This window comes from Heterocephalus glaber, unplaced genomic scaffold (genome assembly GCF_053883595.1).
Source record: "Heterocephalus glaber isolate CG9 unplaced genomic scaffold, H.glaber_assembly_v1.0 deba00001452, whole genome shotgun sequence".
Classification (NCBI taxonomy): domain Eukaryota; kingdom Metazoa; phylum Chordata; class Mammalia; order Rodentia; family Bathyergidae; genus Heterocephalus; species Heterocephalus glaber.
In genome coordinates, this window is record NW_028258302.1 from 17,778,525 (window position 1) to 17,789,103 (window position 10,579).

Here is a 10,579-nt window from a genome sequence, read left to right on the forward strand (position 1 = left end):
ATCAAAAGCAAAATGAGTCTTTGGGAAATGTGTGTGCCCCACTCCCATTCTGTCCTTATCAGGAACTCCACTACTCTCACTAAAACTGCCCTGTGGTGATGGTGGATGACCCTGCTGTGCTGTTGTCTGGCACACAGCCTCTTGGCACTTGATGGGGCCCCCTGGACAGCTACCACGGCCCACTTCAGGATGAAGTTACTTTGGCTCAGGTTCAGAGGACAATTCTCACTACACCAGCAAAGGAGCCCATCACAAAAGTGTACATTCTGGATGGTTCCATTTATATGAACTTCTAGAAAAGACAAAAGTACTCTATGGTGACAGAGAGCAGACTGGGGCTGAGAGGAATAACCATAAATTAGTGCAAATAATTTGGGGAGAGCAGAATGAAAATGTTAGATATCTTGGTGGTAGTGGTCCATGACCTATATTACACATTGTGGAAACTCATCAAGCCACACATTTTAAATGAGCGTGTTTAGGGCCAGGGATTTAGCTCAGTGGTTCTGCTGCCTGCCTCACAAGCACAAGGACTCGAGTTTGATCCCCGGTACAAAAGAAAAAAAAGTGTGTTTTATGGTATGCATAACAATGAGGTTGAGCTTTTAAAAAAATATGTTCTGTTCTAGCAGGCTCTCCATGGCAAGCTCTGAATATAACAACTGGAATGTAGCAACTCAAAGAAGCTCTCTTGGTATCTAAGCAAAGGCATCCACAGCCCTAAGGCTGGAGAGCCCTGGAGCATGCTCCCTAGAAGTCTTGCTGGCCCAAGATATAGTTCATGCAAATTTAAAGACTCGGAGTAGAGTGAGTTCCCCAACTCCATTCACCATGTCAGAGGTCATCCTCCTGCGGGCTGCAAGCCGGGGAAAACTATTCCAGGCCCAAGGGCAGCATCCTTACAAAGTTATCTGGAGAGAGCGGAGAGATCACCATGGCAACCTGTCCCTGGCCCAGCCATGGCAGGGCTCCAAGATACACAAATAAGCCACTGGAATGTGGTGCAGGGCTGAGGTGGGGTGACTAGACATGTTGCCAAGTTTCCATGAGAACCAACAATGTGAACCCTCTAACCTTAGAAGGCATCATTAGAGAAAGCTGGAGTCTTCGCAGAATCAGCCCAGGGAATTATAATACATTTCTACACAACATGTTTGCATGCACATACATAGACACACACATGTACATGTATGCCTGGAGTGTGTACATGCACACACACACACACACACACACACACACACACACACACAGAGCTCGCTTGTAGGACAGTGGCATGGTTTCTTACCCAGAAGGCTTGGGCTGGAGCTCAGTGGTAGAGTGATTGCCTAGCATGCCTGAAGCCTGGGATTTGATTCCCAGCATATGAAAGGAAAGAAGAGGAAGACGGAAGAAGGGTGGGAGGGAGTGTGGAGCCAGAGTGACTCCATTTTGGAGCTGTCTCCTTTGTTCTCTCAGAGTGACTCCATTTTGGAGCTGTCTCCTTTGTTCTCTCAAACTTGTGCTTATCCACTCAAAATTCCTAAGTTTATTACCCAGCCATCTGTGTACTCAGGAAGGACATTCCGGACACACTACCTATAAGGTAAACAGTTAATGGCTAACTGCCCACAAAAGATAGATGTGACCATTAGTCAGTGGACCTGCTAACCATCAGCTTATGACAGTCGGCCCCTAACCTTTGCCCCCTTCTCCCTTGCAAAAATCTATACGTAACCCCCTTAACCCCCCCGAGCCTAACCAATCAAAACCCTACACTTCATATGTATTTAGCATTAACCAATCACCTGGCTACTAACAACCAAAGCTTGATGTATATTCAATAAAAACCCTGCTAGTCTCGAGGCTCGGGGCTCTCAATCTCGATCCGCTGCGTCGGTGACAATTGAGAGTCCCTGCTTAAGCTTGAATAAACGACCCTCGTGTGCTTACATCGGAAACGGTCTCCTGGTGGTCTTTGGGACATCGCGATCTGGGCACAACATTTGGGGGCTCGTCCGGGATCCCAAGACCTTCAGGACTCCCGTACCGGAGGGTCAACGCCGGCTGGTGAGTGTTTTCTTTGTGCTTGTAAAGTCTGGGCCTATTTTCTGGGAAGGTCGGCAGACGGTCTAGGCGGACGCGCTGCAAGGGCCGCCGACCCGGAATCCTGGAAGACGTTCCGGATTCCACTGGTGGGGACGGAGTGCCCCAAGAGTACGGGTCAGTGAGACTCCTGGAGGGACGGTGCGGGTCGCTCCCGCGGCACGGCAGGAGGCCGTCGTCCCATTTGCATTGCCTCCGATCGCGCGGAGGACGGTTTTGTCTCACCTTGTGCTTCTCTGTTGCGTTTGTGTGTCTGTTTGTGCTGACTTGGACCGAGACGATGGGACAGACTGTGACTACCCCTCTTTCCCTTGTAACAGACCATTTCAAAGAAGTTAGGGAGAGCGCTCATAACTTAAGTTTAAAAATTAAGAAGACTAAGTTCATCACCCTCTGTGGCTCAGAGTGGCCCTCCCTCGGGGTAGGATGGCCCCCCGAGGGAACTTTTGATTTGCAGATAATTCGCAGAGTTCGTAAAGCCATCCTCCCCCCCGATCAGATACCCTACATAGCCGTTTGGGAATTTCTGGTTTCTAACCCGCCCCCATAGATTAAGCTCTTTTTGCCTTCACAGCAGCAGCAACCGGAGTTAATCCTGACGGCCAAAGAAAAGGCTCCTAAAAAGCGCGCGGATGAAAAACAACCCGAAACCAAGCCAACCGCGCCACTTTACCCTGTCCTCCAGGGAGGGACCGAGGAAGATCTTATATTTCCTCCCCCTTACTCTCTCCCCTCTCTTCCGCCACAGCAGGCTGGAGGAGGTGACCCAGTCCCAGCCGGGGCTGGGGAACCCGCCCCGGGCGCCGCCGACAACCGTAATGGTCCCGCCCAAAATACTCGTCACCGGCGCGCCGCCTCGCCGGCAGGACCGGCAGATTCAACTGTCTGCCCGCTGCGAGCAATAGGGCCCCCTGATGAACATGGAAACCAGCCTCATCATTACTGGCCCTTTGCTACCAGTGATCTTTATAATTGGCGCCGACAACATGCCAATTTCTCTGATAACCCTAGAGATTTGATTAACCTGTTAGAAACTGTTTTGTTTACCCATCAGCCCACTTGGGATGACTGTCAACAGCTTCTGCAGGTTCTGTTCACCACTGAGGAACGAGAGAGAATCCAGAATGAGGCCAGAAAATTGGTTCCTGGTGACAGTGGTCAGCCCACCACCAATGCAGACACCATCAACACTTCTTTTCCTCTGTCCCGACCTAACTGGGACTTCAATACGGCAGAAGGTAAGGAGAGACTTCGAGTCTATCGCCAGACTTTATTAAGAGGTCTCAGAGCAGCGGCGAGGAAGCCTACAAATTTGGCTAAGGTAGGGGATGTACAACAAAAGTTAGATGAAAGCCCTGCTGCTTTCCTAGAAAGAATTCAGGAAGCTTTTCGTAGGTACACTCCTATGGACCCAGAAGCAGTTGAGACAAAGGCAGCTGTAATAATACATTTTGTCAACCAGGCGGCACCAGACATTAAGAGAAAGTTACAGAAAGTAGATAGGTTAGGAGAAAAGAGTATTCAGGACTTAGTGGCAGTGGCAGAGAAAGTGTATAACAATAGAGAAACCGCAGAGGAGAAACGAGAAAAAGCTGATGACCGCCAGACCCGAAACTTAGCTCGGATCCTTCTGGCTACCACTGCGGGAGAGCAGAAAGAATGTGAACGTAGACTAAAAAAGATTGTGATGGAAGGAGAAAACAAAGAGAGACGCAGAGAGCGCCCCCAGTTGGGGAAAAATCAATGTGCTTATTGCAAAGAATACGGACACTGGGCCAGGGACTGTCCTAAAAAGAAACAGCGAGAAGGACGCCCCAAGACCCCTATTCTGGCTGCGGATGAATTAAATGATTAGGGGGGACGGGGTTCGACACCCCTCCCCGAGCCCAGGGTAACCCTAAAAGTGGAGGGGAGACCTATTGAGTTCCTGGTGGATACAGGGGCTCAACATTCAGTCCTACTCAAACCGTGTGGCCATATTTCTGATAAAACCTCCTGGGTTCAAGGAGCTACAGGCATGAAAAAGTATTCATGGACAACCCAAAGAACAGTAGACTTGGGAGTGGGCCAAGTAACCCACTCATTTATGGTTATACCAGACTGCCCCTACCCCTTATTGGGAAGAGACTTACTTACTAAATTAGGGGCTCAAATTCATTTCCAACCCGGGGGCACAAAAGTCCTTAATCAAGAGGGAAGGCCCATTCAGGTACTAACCATAAACCTGGAAGATGAATATCTACTACATCAAAAGAGGGCCCCTCCTGATCCTGATATGGAACAATGGCTCTCCATGTTCCCACAAGCATGGGCGGAAACTGGAGGCATGGGGCTAGCTATACACAGGGCACCGGTGTTTATAGAAATAAAACCTGGAGCAGATCCGGTACGAGTTCGCCAATATCCTATGCCCCTGGAGGCCCAGAAAGGAATAACTCCACACATCAGGAGGTTACTTGCTCAGGGGATTCTCAGACCTTGCCAATCGGCCTGGAACACCCCCTTGTTGCCAGTACGAAAACCTCATTCTAATGACTATCGGCCAGTGCAGGACCTCCGGGAGGTAAACAAGAGGGTTATGGACATTCACCCCACAGTGCCTAATCCATACACCCTATTGAGTTCTCTTCCCCCGAGCCATCGCTGGTACACAGTCTTAGATCTCAAAGATGCTTTTTTTAGCCTTCCACTGGCACCTAAAAGCCAAAACATCTTTGCGTTTGAATGGAGTGATCCAGAGCAAGGCATCAACGGACAGCTGACGTGGACCCGATTACCTCAAGGATTCAAAAACTCTCCCACCATCTTCGACGAGGCCCTACATGAAGACCTGGGTGAGTTTCGCCTCCAGAACCCCCAACTAACTCTGTTACAATATGTAGATGACCTTCTTGTGGCAGCTGAGACACAGGAAGACTGCTTAAATGGAACCAAGAGACTCTTGATGGTCATAGGAGAGCTGGGGTATCGGGTGTCCGCTAAAAAGGCCCAGATCTGCAAACCCGAGGTAAGCTACCTGGGGTACGTGCTTAGAGAAGGGCAGAGATGGCTGTCGGATGCTAGGAAAGAGACAGTTCTTAAGATACCCACACCAGATTCCCCTCGAAAAGTCAGAGAATTCTTGGGATCGGCGGGCTTCTGCCGCCTATGGATACCAGGGTTCGCAGAGCTCGCAAAGCCCCTCTACGAGGTAACTAGAGACAGTCAGGCTTTTCAATGGACGGAAAAGCTACAAAAATCTTTCGATCAAATTAAAACAGCCTTGCTGACGGCACCAGCCTTGGGCTTGCCTGATATTACTAAGCCATTCCACCTTTACATTGATGAAAACAAAGGAGTCGCTAAGGGCGTCCTGATCCAGTATCTAGGGCCATGGCGCCGCCCAGTGGCGTACTTATCAAAAAGACTTGATCCAGTTGCGTCAGGATGGCCCCCGTGCCTAAGAATGATTGCAGCAGTAGCTCTAATGGTCAAAGACGCTGACAAGTTGACATTAGGCCAAGAACTGTACGTGACCACCCCTCACGCCATTGAGGGAGTCCTAAAACAGCCTCCGGATCGATGGCTCAGTAATGCTCGCCTGACCCACTACCAGAGCTTACTCCTAAATCCAACCCGAGTTGTCTTTCAGGCCCCGGCTGCTTTAAACCCAGCCACACTGTTGCCAGACCCGAACTTAGAGGCTCCGCTTCACGACTGCACAGACATCCTGGCCCAGGTACACGGAATTCGAGCAGATCTGAGTGACCAACCATGGCCAGACGCAGACAACACCTGGTACACTGATGGGAGCAGCTTTGTTCGTGAGGGCCACAGGTATGCTGGGGCAGCTGTGGTGACAGAAACTGAGGTCATTTGGGCAGAACCATTGCCCACCGGGACCTCAGCACAACGGGCAGAGCTCATAGCCCTGACCAAGGCATTAACTTTAGGACGGGGCCTAAAGTTAAATGTATACACAGATAGCCGGTATGCCTTTGCCACTGCGCACGTCCATGGGGCCATCTACAAAGAAAGGGGACTCTTGACAGCTGAAGGAAAGACTATTAAAAACAAAGAAGAGATCCTTGCCCTCTTAACAGCCCTCTGGCTACCGAAAAAATTAGCCATTATCCATTGCCCAGGACACCAGAAGGGCGACACTCCAATTGCCAGAGGAAATAATCTAGCTGACCAGACGGCCCGAAAAATAGCTTTAAAGGTTGATCTGACACTGGCCACTCAGCTGCCCGATCCGGGAAGTGCAGCCCTCCCAGAAAAGCCCCAGTACACTGAAAAGGACTTAAATTGGATAAAACAATTACCTACGCCCCAGTGCCTCAACGGGTGGTGGAAATCTTCTGATTGTAAAGTCATCCTGCCTAAGACACTGGGAGAACAAGTTCTCTCCAAGATACACCGGACCACCCACATGGGCACTCGGAAAATGCAAGATCTCCTGAGACATGCTGGAATTAAGATCCGTGATGCTAATTCTACAATTGAACATATTGTTGCTACCTGCAAAGCCTGTCAATTGACAAATGCCACCCACAATAGGGCCAACCCAGGAAATAGGCTGAGGGGAAACCGACCTGGAGCCTATTGGGAATTGGACTTCACCGAGGTAAAACCTGGAAAGTACGGTTATAAATACTTGTTAGTTTTCGTAGATACTTTTTCAGGATGGATAGAAGCGTTTCCTACCAAACATGAGACAGCGCAGAGTGTGACTAAAAAGCTGCTAGAAGACATCCTGCCAAGGTACGGTTTTCCAGTAATGCTAGGATCAGATAATGGACCCGCCTTCATTTCCAAGGTGAGTCAAACCCTAGCACAGGTGTTGGGGACAGATTGGAAATTACATTGTGCATACAGACCCCAAAGCTCAGGACAGGTAGAAAGGATGAATAGAACCTTAAAAGAGACCTTAACTAAATTAACCTTAGAGACTGGCGGTGACTGGGTGACTCTCCTTCCCTTCGCCCTTTATAGGGTGCGCAATTCACCCTATAAAATGGGGTTGACCCCCTTTGAAATCATGTTTGGAATTCCCCCTCCCATTATCCCCAACCTTCACTCAAATGTACTTGTTGAATTTGATGACCAAAAGTTGTTACTTTCTTTAAAAAGCCTCCAAAGTGTACACGAAGACATCTGGCCTAAGTTAGAAGCCTTATACCAGACCGGACCACCTCCTGAGCCCCATCGCTACCGACCTGGAGACTGGGTCTTCGTTCGGAGACACCGGCAGAAAGACCTTGAGCCCCGTTGGAAAGGACCCTACGTCACAGTCCTGACCACGCCCACTGCTCTCAAGGTCGACGGGATTGCTTCGTGGGTACGCTACACCCACGTTCGCCCTGCAGATCCTCACACTGTCCTAGAAGACTTCGTTCCATCATGGCAGGTGTCCAGAGACCAAGACAGTCCCCTCAAACTCAAGCTACGTCGTCGACGATCGTGATTATGGTAACTGTACTTTTGACACCGACACTAGGAGGACAAAACCCATATGCTCCCTTAAATTTAACCTGGATGATCATTAGTACGTCTACGGGCAACATTGTTAATAGTTCATCTGAAGTGGCTCCACCACTTACCTGGTGGCCAGACCTAGACTTTGACCTGTGTTCGCTCGCCACAGGGACTTGGAACACTGGAAACTGGAAAATCGGGCCTAGAGGAGAGCCAATATGTAAAAAAGGCATAGGCCAATGTAATACTAATAGAACATCCCTGCCCATGGCTCCAGTACCTATGGCCCCTCCTAGACTTGACCCTGGGTGTAGCCATTCTCTTGATAGAAACATCCTACAAAGCACCCCCTTTTATGTTTGTCCGGGAGAAAGGCGCACACAGTCTCAGATAAACAAGTGCGGGGGACCTGACCAGTTCTATTGTGCCAAATGGGGATGTGAGTCCACGGGCACCGTCTCCTGGGCCCTGCCTGTCAAGGACGATTTCATTTCTTTAAAAAGAGTCCCTGGGCCCCCTGGCCTGCAGACAAATCAAAAGGGTGGTAATTTCTTAGTTCTTAGTGGCCCCTGTACCGGGTTCCTCTGTAACCCGGTCAGACTTTCATTCACGGATTCAGGTAAAAGGTACACTAAATGGGAAACAGGCCAGACTTGGGGACTCCGTCTATATCAAGATGGTTATGATACCGGGTTGTTATTCACTATAAAACTGAAGGCAGAGCCGCTCACCATAGGGTCTCCCCAATTGATAGGGCCAAACTTGGCGCTAGCTCCAATAGCCCCTTTCAGACCTATTAAGCCCCCTCCCCCAAAAAGCTCGCCTATGTCACCAAAACCAAACGCCTCCGTACGGCCATCAGACTTAACCTCCGCTCCCACATCCCCGCCCTTGATTCAAATGATCACCCAGATTGATAAAGTCGATCATAACCGGGACCAGGACCCCCTCTGGGAACTGATGGTTCACACCTTTAAAGCCCTAAATGCATCTAGGCCAGACCTCACTCAGTCCTGCTGGCTATGTTATGATACTAAGCCCCCATACTATGAAGCAGTAGCTTATCTAGACAATTTCACTAAGTCAGACAGCCCGACTCAATGTAGATGGCAACAAAAAGGGACAGCTAGGCTGACCCTACAATCAGTAACTGGGCAAGGAACTTGTGTCGGCAGTGTCCCGGCCTCCCACCAACACCTTTGTAACAAAACCGTCCTTAGACCTAGGCCTAAATATCTCATTCCCCCTTATGATGGATGGTGGGCCTGTTCCTCTGGACTTACCCCTTGTGTACATGGGCTAGTGATAAAACAAACAAGAGATTTCTGTGTACTTGTACAATTAGTCCCCCGGTTGTTATATCACTCAGAAAAAGACATCCCCAGCCGCCTGGCTGAAACCCAGGTCAGAGTTAAGCGAGAACCTGTAACGGCCATTACTTTGACCGTTCTCTTAGGATTAGGACTAGCTGGGACAGGAACGGGAGTTTCATCGCTACTAATACACAATAAATATTATAATGACTTAAGGACAGCCATAGATATAGATATTGAAAGGCTAGAAAGCTCCATCTCCCACCTCCAAGAGTCTTTAACTTCACTAGCAGAGGTAGTCCTCCAAAACCGAAGGGGGCTGGACTTAATTTTCCTTCAACAAGGAGGACTCTGTGTTGCACTAGGTGAAGAATGCTGTTTCTATATAGATCATTCAGGAGTAGTCAAAGAATCCATGGCTAAAGTTAGAGAAGGCATCGCCAAACGTAAACAAGAAAGAGAACAATCTCAAACCTGGTTCGAATCTTGGTTTAATTCTTCCCCTTGGCTCACTACCCTAATTTCTACCCTGTTAGGCCCCTTGCTTATCGTGTTGCTACTATTAACCTTTGGACCTTGCATACTTAATAGACTAGTTTCGTTCATTAAAAAGCGAATTAACGCTGTTCAGTTAATGGTACTCAGGTCCCAATACCAGCCAATACCTATTGATTTGACAGAATTAACCCCCAGAGGCCCATGATTGGCCCTCTACAGCACCCTGAGAAGGGGGGAATGTGGAGCCAGAGTGACTCCATTTTGGAGCTGTCTCCTTTGTTCTCTCAGAGTGACTCCATTTTGGAGCTGTCTCCTTTGTTCTCTCAAACTTGTGCTTATCCACTCAAAATTCCTAAGTTTATTACCCAGCCATCTGTGTACTCAGGAAGGACATTCCGGACACACTACCTATAAGGTAAACAGTTAATGGCTAACTGCCCACAAAAGATAGATGTGACCATTAGTCAGTGGACCTGCTAACCATCAGCTTATGACAGTCGGCCCCTAACCTTTGCCCCCTTCTCCCTTGCAAAAATCTATACGTAACCCCCTTAACCCCCCCGAGCCTAACCAATCAAAACCCTACACTTCATATGTATTTAGCATTAACCAATCACCTGGCTACTAACAACCAAAGCTTGATGTATATTCAATAAAAACCCTGCTAGTCTCGAGGCTCGGGGCTCTCAATCTCGATCCGCTGCGTCGGTGACAATTGAGAGTCCCTGCTTAAGCTTGAATAAACGACCCTCGTGTGCTTACATCGGAAACGGTCTCCTGGTGGTCTTTGGGACATCGCGATCTGGGCACAACAGGAGGAACAGAAAAAGAGGTTGTTAAAAGAAGACCACTGGCTTTAGAGCCAAACTTGACTCCAGTGCCCACTCTGTCAGTTCCTAGTAATGAATGCCAGGCCAGTTTCTGAAAGAGTTATTCACAAGGCCCTCTCCCCCAGCTCCTCATCTTTGCTCCATGGTCGTCTTCTCTATGAGATCATCCCTGATCACCTTGAACCAAACTACAGCTTCCCCTTGATCTCCAAGCTCCTGCTCTGCTTCCTTTGTCTCTAGGAACTCAGCACTACCTGACATATACTGTATTTTACTTCTTTATGTTGTCTACTGCCTTGTTACCCTCAGCTCCATCAGGGCTGGGATTCTGTTTCATCCATGCTGTATCTCTACCACATTGAACAGCACCTGGCACACAGTAGGTGCTCAAGGAACAGT

General features: G+C 48.9%; 1 long non-coding RNA gene across 1 annotated transcript; it reads left to right on the forward strand.

The window, feature by feature from the left end:
- Positions 1-1,392: 1,392 nt before the first annotated feature.
- Positions 1,393-10,120, forward strand: LOC147827253 (uncharacterized). The gene is made up of 2 exons (XR_015452790.1): positions 1,393-3,320; positions 4,765-10,120. It is a non-coding gene; the product is annotated as an uncharacterized LOC147827253 (long non-coding RNA).
- The last annotated feature ends 459 nt before the right edge of the window (positions 10,121-10,579 follow it).